Raw genomic sequence first — 8710 nt, 5'->3', positions numbered from 1 at the left:
GGCGATCGGCGGTAGGCGGCAAGAACCACTCCCCTGCTTTCTCTCTCTCTTTCACCTTGCCACTGAAGCTTGGTGGCAGGCAAAGGATAGCAGCGAGCACACCCTACCCTGCTCTCTTTCTCTCTCTCTCTCTCTGCTTTTCTCGCCCTTGACAGACTTGTGGTAGGCCGATGGCACCAACAAGCAGGCCCTCCCCACCTCTGCTCTCTCTCTCTCTCTCCCTCTCCTCCTCTCACTTCACCATGTTAGCCAAACCTTGGTGGCAAGCTGGCAAGCAGCAACAGCAGGCCCTTCCCTCCTTTGCTCTCTCTCTTTCCCCCTTCTCTCACCCCTCCTTCCCCACCCACCACCCCCCACTTTGCTCTCAGCCCTCAGTCCCTCACAATTAGGCTAGTAGCAGCCTGGTAACTGCATCGATGCAGTCCGGTGTCCCTCCCCCCTCAGAGTTTCTAAAATCAGAATGAGAGTCATCCTCACACTCTCAACCCCTTGCTCTCTCTGGACTCCCTGCCAACGATGGCAGTGGTGTCTCTCATGAGTGGCCTCCTCTCCTTGCTCATTGCCTTCCCTCGTCAAACTCCAAAAGCCTTCAAAGTTTGTCTTCCCTCCCCTTCCTGCTCATCTTTTGTTTGATTTATTGCCACTGAGATTAATTTTAACTAAGTATAGATGGGGAGGGAAAGCCATGGGACTGTGGTTTCATTGCATTTCACTGAACATTATTGTTGACTAAAAAAGTCTAGTTTTACTCTATGGGAGATGTAGAAGAAGAGGAATTTTAATACTTTTAGAGATTTTCTAAAACATAAACTGACAGATTCTAATGTTGTGTAACACAAATTTTATGAAAACTGGAAGGCTTGCCTTTTCATAGAACTTATTTTTCAGGTTCCATAAACTGTCAATTTTTTTAAAATGTTTTGGAAACAACTTAACAAATGTTTCAACAAAGCATATGTATATATCATTGCATGTTTTATATTTTTACAATTTTTTGTGCATATTTATGATCTTAATCTATTTCTATATATAATAATTAATAATTGATATTTTTATTACATCATCATGATGTCATGGATTGACCTGGGTTATTCTAATGGTTGAACCAGTGATCTTGATCAGTTCTCTTTTCCAGTTCGATGAACAGTCTGGTTTTGAAAACATTAATGGAATGGGTGAAATCATCATTATTATTGTTGGATTGCCAGTGCTTGTATTGTGCTTTTGGATGTCCAAGCAACCTTGCCTGCCCTCCTTTTTTGATAGATGCTGGAGCTTTAATGGGACCATTTTTTGATAGATGCACTAGCTGCAAAGGTTGTGCGTCCAACAAAAGGAGTGCATTTACGATCATTCTGAAATCTATGGTAAATCTTGTAATGCTATACTTCAATTCCCATTCTCAGACTAGGAATGATCTTGCAGTATTTTAGTGTTAATATCCAGTTCTATATCTAGAAATGCACTTCATGCAATTGGATATTTTGTTCTTATGTGTTTATAAAGATTATGATGGATAACTCGTTTATCTTGGCATGGGCTTTTAGGTACATAATTTACATGATGAGACCACCATCAGGAGAATAATTTCTAATTAGTGTATAAAGTTTAGTTTCAAAATTGATATTCTCTTGTGTAATGTTGACATCTGGTATGGGTCACACTTGGACATCAGAAAAACTTGGCAAGGGCCACTTCCATATATTTCAATGTTCTAGTCCAAGTTGGGTATCTAGTTGTGCTGCCCAAGGAAGACATTGATGAATGTCCATATTTTTTAGCCATCACTTCAAATCCTGTAATATTATGTCTTGATGTTCATAGCAATAGATTTGTGTTTGCCAATATCAGTATCGGTTGAACGCTTTATTTGCTTATACATATTTTTGCATATGTTACCAAGAGAAAATAAGGCCTTCGTCGAGTCTAAAAATTATTGGTCCTGAATTAACAGCTTTGATGCCTAGCAGGAAGCTATTATATCAGTTGCAAAAGACTGTTCATCAACACTGAAGGGAAAAAAAAAATCTACGTTTGCCTATGAACATCTGCATAAAAAATTTGTATTATTTACACAGGCTCCCAATATCTAATGGGTTTTATGTCATATCAACAGGGTAAATTGTTGAGTTGGTAATTTGGTCCCAACTTGCCATAATCAGCTGCGCTTCTTGCTTATTCTATGCAGAGAATTTCTGAACTCTTTCAAGAATATCAGTTTATATTTCGCCATATATTGTTCATATTATCTCTGTATAAAAAACTCTTACTTATTAGATTATGTTTACCTCTCAGAAAAACGAACTAGTTATTTCCTTCTTAAAATTTCTGTTTCCTTTTATCTTATTAGATTTTTGGTTGTTGGATAGGCATCTAAAGGTAAAAAGGCTTATGGGGTTGAATGTTCGACTTTTGTTCTGATTATGCAACCTGACTAATACATTCCAATGGCGGATTCTTCTGATAGACTCTAGAGCGATTTTTGTCCGTGGTGTCATGGACACAGTTTGTAATAGTTTTATTTAATTGCACTACCAATTTGTGACCTATAAGTAGCCTCATGAATTATGAAAATATCAAAGCTGCTTGAGAGCCCCACCTAACCAATGGCCTTCCCGAGGTGCTGTGCGTGTTCCAGTAGGGGGGTTTATTTGGTAGACTCTATAGCTTTCTTATATATGTCATAGAGATGACTTGCTAATGTTTTATTTGATTGAAAAATTAACGTCTGACCTATGAGAGTTCCCCTTACCAAATGGATTTTCAGAGGTCTTCTCTCTCTCTCTCTCTGAGTGCAAGCACGCGCATGTGTGACAAATATTCACACCTTTTACACTGAACTCAGAACTGTATGCAGTGTTTATTAGAAGTTCTGAATTATACAGTTTCAAATTTTGAGCGGCAACATGTTCTGATTGTTCTCCTAGTTCAGACTGTACCTGTACTTACAGTTTTGTGCCTATTATTTCTAAAATAGCTTTTGTATTATTTTATGAAATTAAGTTTCAAATCTTTGCTGCAAGCACTCAGGACAGTCTGATCATTCACAGGTTTCCTATGCTGAGGTTGATGACAACTATTGCAGTTTCTGAATGTGGACACAAAGATTTGTTTGACATGCAAAGTTTGAACGACATCAATGAAATCTTTAGGAGGAATCAGTGAAACAACATCAATTCAAATCCTGAATTTTCGAATTGAGAGAGATTAAGAATTCTCACCATTTCTTAGATTCATGGATCAAATTTGATTCATTGGGATCTTTCCCTTACATTTTTCCCCACCAAGAACGTTTTATGAAACTCTGACCTCCGAATTTGGAGTATCTTACTTTCACGTGATTCACAGGGTTCAACAAGCAATTGATATTTCACGATCAAAGGTGTAGTATTGCTTGTAATAGCGGTCTTTATATCTCGTATTAACAATCGAAAGATGGTCGAAAGGAAAAATCTGAATTAGATTGGGCTATTTTGAAATCCGATGGTGTTTTTTGTAGCAGTTTAAGGGGTTGGTTCATTTTTGGGCATGCTACGTTTGCTTTGCTCTTCTTTTTTGGACACATTTGGCATGGTGGTAGAATCTTGCTTAGAGATGTTTTTGCTAGTATTGATCCAAATTTGGATGCTCAAGTGGAGTTTGGAACATTTCAAAAACTTGGGGATCCAACTACAAGGAGACAGATAGTCTGATACAACATTGCTCTGGTATCTTTCGCCTCTATTTTTTTTGATTTGACATAAGGTACCGGAGAAATCTTAACATAAGGTACCAGTTGATCCAAGGCACTCTTTCTTCCATTCACGAATGCAGTTTCTGAATGAGGACACAAAGATTTGTTTGACATACAAAGTTTGAACTTTGTAGAAAATTTCACTGGTTCATTTTAGGATCTGTTTTTAATTGAATTGGTCAACTTAATTACTAACTTGCAATTTACAGTGCTGGTTTTATAGTGATGAGATTCTTAATTTTCCGGAAGAAGACGCCTCATCATCCGAAACTATGTGATCGCGACTTTAATACCTTTCAGATTGGTATGGTGTGACATTTTGTACTATGTTTCTGATATATTTAATATATTGTTTATATTGTTCTGAAACATCTGGCTTTTCTAAATTACTTTGTTAAACACCTGCAGTGGGTTCACCGACATATTCACGGTTATGATTCTGGCCTCATAAGTGCAACCAGACATGCCTAAGAGAAGGCTTTGTTAGTGACATTGGTGAAGCTACACCATGTCGAGTTCGTTGTGGTTCCCTAACCTGCTAACAGGTCAGTCTTCTTTGACCAAGCCCATTGATGGTTGGGTTAGAGCAACCTCCATTGACTCTAGGAGGAGGTGAGTTGGGAATAAGTGAGGAAGAGAGGAGAAAATGGGGTGATGGAAACCAATAGGATAATAGCCAATGTGCTTAAGGGTTGGTTGGCCAATGGAGAAGGGGAGAGGGGAAGGACTGAGTCAGTTGCCATTAGTTGAAATTAAATGAACCAAATCTTGTACTTGGTTCATGAGCTGAAAATTAATTTCTTCATTACTAATATAAAAGCTGTTTTTGGAGGCTTAGCTAAACTATTATGTTTTACAAAATCCTAATATACTTTATTGCAAATTTAGTAATTCTCGTGATACGCTTAATCATGATAATTTCTTTTCATATTTAATTGTTTGAATCGGCTAAATGGTAATTCAAATTTGAATTTTGCTTGAATCAAACTTGTTTCAAACTTGATCCAAGCTCAAATTGATTTCAAAGCTATCGAACTGAATGAATGTTCATGTGACGAAATTAAGATGAAAACCAGGTTTTGTCAAACAGCGGGTAAATGAAGCCTGATCTTAGAATTCATGCTGGAGAACAGTTTGAAGCCAAGCTGGAGCAAGAACACCTAGGTTCCACGACAAGGGGGAGAGGGAGGATAAGGGAGAGAAGGTGTACTTGAGTGTAGATTGGGTGAGGAGGGAGACATGGGTGTGTCTGTTAAAATCTAGAAGCATATCTGATTACGGCAAATCCAGTGATGGATGATCTCAGATGAAGGTTGACATTGGTGAAGATGATCTCAGATCTCGCTCTCTGAGAATTAAGACTGGTTAGAGCTGCTCCAAAACTGTTTGTTTGCTTCATTTGGTGCGAAAAGGCATCAATTCATGTGCCATTTACACCAATTGGCACGCGCACAACTTTCCAATTGGTCAGAATCCACAGACGATTTTAACCCAGAGCGGGCATCGCATGAAACTTCTTTTCAGCGTTATAGCCTGAGTTGTTTGTTGTGATAGCAGTATTCTTGGTCCGTGTCCCATGTTCCAATGGAGAAAAACACCAGGGGAATCTATTCGGAGGCCGCCACCTTTATAGCATGCGGAAGCCATGAAGCTAAAGCTTGCCCCGCATCGGAGGCTTTTTAAACAGCCTTCACCAGCATCGGATGCTTGCTTGATTCTTCAGCTGAGGGTACAAATATGGGAAAAGTTTAGCTGTTGATTAGACCACATATCTAAGACATCAACTAACTCAAACCCACGGTTTTCTTTTTCCTTAAAGAAATGTATACATCTCATTGTATCAACTATTTACTCCAAATTAATTGTAATACATCGGGTCAGGAGTTCCTAACTTTTTCACTCCAAAAAAAAATAAAACCGTATCTATGTTGCATCAAAATCAGGCTCGTCTGCTAAGATTATGCCAGCACCCAAATCCATGGATTCCTGTTTTTTCTAAACTGTGACCCGGCAAAGAGTTGGTGAGGAGATTGAATCTTTAAACTGTCACCAGCTCGAGGAACAGGCTAAGCAATCAGAGATGCATCTTGAGGACCGGATTTTGGTAATGCGGAATTGTGTCCGGATAGTCTCAAGCAAGGCCAAGACAAAGCTCCAACTCTAAAACCCCTCCAAAACACAGCCATATCATAAAACAGTCCAATGTCTAATCCACGTGCGTAATGGACCTATAATGGCTTAATTAAAATGAAACATTAGTAGTAGAGTATCAATTATTGAATCAATATTTTGTACTCCACTGCTAATATGGATCAGACTGAGTACAAAAGGTTCCCTTGATCGAAGCAACTGTTCTAGACTTGTCGGCTGAGCTCCTTGCTTCTTGATAAGTTTAACCCCACCTGCCCACCTATTTCCTCCACATAAGTATACAAATTAATTCCACGGCCGGCCTTGTAATTATACGTCACCATCGAAACCAGCCAACTCTTCCACGTCAACTCTTCCGTCTGTTTCCTCGCTGTTTGTCTTCTTACATTATCTATATCTATCTATATAAATATATATATATATATATACACGAGAATCTAAACACCGAGATCGAAGATTAATGGCTGTCCACGTATTCGCCAAGGGGGATGGGCCCCATTGGATGTCGGGGCGGGCTTCTCGAAGGGCAGGTGGGCGGCAGCGGGAGGATACAAAGCGGGACCGGTAAGGACGACACGTGCGATGTTGGAGGATGGTGCGGGGTTCGCCTCACCGAACCCACACGGCTCTCTTCTCTTTTTCTAGCCCCCTTCCTTATGGCTTGTGACGGCCAGGTGGATATCCGGCCCTTTTTAAATGAATGAAGTTACCAAATTATCCCCTGGATGCATTTTTTTTTCTTTTCTCTGATCATAATTGTATTTGCAAGCACTTTTCTATTGATAGAAGCATATTTTTTTTTAAGCCGGTCGTTCTTATCCATCTAGTCCTTTTACGGTAAACATGGATTGCAGGTACATAGAGAATGCAGAAATTCTAAGCTACTTAAATTTAAAAACTTATGAAAAGGTCTCTCATTTTTATCATCCTTGCCCATTTATCATTTGGTAATTATGGAAAAGTCCCTTGCTATTAGGGGCTCGTTTGGTTCGTGAAAAAAGAAGGAGAAAAAGTGTGGTCAAAGAAAAATAATGAGATGTCTTTTATTTGATTGGAGTTTTCAAATGAGAGAGACGGAAAAATTGTATTTCCATGGAAATATTATTCTCACGTTTTATGAAAAAATCTTTTCTATGAGAAACATAAGAAAGTTACTTTTCCGTGAGCCAGAAATCACTTCATTTTTATTTTTTTCAAAAAAGTCCTTTGACATTAAAGAGGCATTAAAAACCTAATTTTTGTTAAGGATATAATAGAAATTACATATAAATTTTTCAGAAAAATGGATGGTCAACTAAACATAAAGAATATGGAAATCCGTCACTTTTTCATTGTCAACTAAATATACCAAAAATATTTTTTCAGATATTTTTTTTCTCAAAAATCTATTTTTTAGGGATGAAAAAAATAATTTCCGCAAACCAAACGAGCCAGATAAAATATGTATGACAATATTATATTAAATAATCCTGGTCGCCCCCGTGCGAAAGCAATCGCTTGCAAACGAGTGGTTGGCATTCCGGTCATTTTACAGGTGCAAGCCTGCAAGTTAATTTAACGCGACCTCACCATCAGCTCCTCTCCAGTGGCCTATTTAATGACGCGACTCCCTCTCCCACGCCCCGATCGATCACCCCCTTGGGACTTTCTCAGCTACAGCTAATTCTGTGGCCATGGCTGTTTCCTCCTGCTACTTCTACTCTCAAAGCTGCCAGTCTCGCCGGCGGCGTTCCCACAAGCCCGGGCTCCGCCGGAAGTGCCTCGCGATGGTGAAGCAGCAGAAGACCCGCTTCTATATTCTGGGCCGCTGCGTGTCCATGCTCCTCTGTTGGCACGCCCACGATCCGTCCGACTGATTCCTGCTCCGCCGCGGCCAGCCTACGCGCCCACCCTTGTGGCCGTCTGCTGGCTCTCTCCCTCTCCCTCTCCCTCCATGGCTTCAAAACGAGCGAATTAATGACCGGGATGGAGAGAAGCCACGCGTACGGTGGCTGCCATCAAAGTCGCAACAATATCAGGTCTCTAATGGGGCCCGCATGCAAGACGCTATGGTCTTAGAAATCTTCGTTTGGGCTTGCATCCGAGGGATAGAGAAAGGGTCTCTTTGGCATGAACCCTCCTCCGTATGGAGAAAAGGAGGGTGGGGGAAAAAAGGAAATACCACACCACTATATCTTTGGATGGGAGGTTGTAGTAGCGAGAAACAAAATTTGATTGGAGAAGAGACATTTCATCTTCTTCGGCACGGGGTTTCAAATGAGCCAGCTTAATTAGATGGGGTTCAGTATTGCCCAATGTTAGCTTGAATTCCTTTGTTGTCAAAGATGTACGCTCAATTCGCATCCTAAACGATCAGTATAGTATGAACGATGTTGGTACTTCTCCTTCGGAAAAGGGAAGTCGTGAATTCGAATCTTGTTTTGCTGTTCTGGAATTGTTGAATTATTTTATGTGGCATGCTGGTAGACTTGTTCATGAGGTATGTGTATAAGATGGAGACTTAATTGTGAAGCTAATTTAGACAACTCTTGGATCTTGGTGCCTGAATTAATATTGCAGAACTATGAGTCTGGGTGGGAGCCCGAGGGGCCCTTGATCTAGCATTTAAAGGCTTATTAAATAGAGAAAGATAAATGATAAGAAAAAAATATATGATAAGGCTGGGTTGGCCTTAAGAAAATTTTCTTAAGAACTTGGCATGCATAAAAAATTTTCTGAATTGAAGTAGGGTTAGTCTATTGCAAATAGTCTCACTTCCAGCTTAAGAACTTAAAAAACTAGGACTATCAAAACAAGACCTCTCCCCAATGTATGGTTTTAGGTTAG

General features: G+C 39.8%; 1 long non-coding RNA gene across 3 annotated transcripts; it reads left to right on the top strand.

Annotated features, from left to right (window-relative positions):
• The first annotated feature begins 1119 nt into the window (after nt 1-1119).
• Nucleotides 1120-5645, top strand: LOC113463628. Of its 3 annotated transcripts, XR_005512692.1 has the most exons (4): nt 1140-1367; nt 3051-4037; nt 4142-4278; nt 4810-5645. It is a non-coding gene; the product is annotated as an uncharacterized LOC113463628 (long non-coding RNA). The 3 variants fall into 3 exon arrangements; XR_005512691.1 differs by lacking the exon at nt 4810-5645 and having other exon boundaries at nt 1120-1367; nt 1971-4037; nt 4142-4570; XR_005512690.1 differs by lacking the exon at nt 4810-5645 and having other exon boundaries at nt 1143-1367; nt 4142-4570.
• The last annotated feature ends 3065 nt before the right edge of the window (nt 5646-8710 follow it).

This window comes from Phoenix dactylifera, chromosome 8, assembly GCF_009389715.1.
Source record: "Phoenix dactylifera cultivar Barhee BC4 chromosome 8, palm_55x_up_171113_PBpolish2nd_filt_p, whole genome shotgun sequence".
Classification (NCBI taxonomy): Eukaryota; Viridiplantae; Streptophyta; class Magnoliopsida; order Arecales; family Arecaceae; genus Phoenix; species Phoenix dactylifera.
Note: the sequence above shows the minus strand (reverse complement) of the source record. Positions and strands in the feature narration are given on the sequence as shown.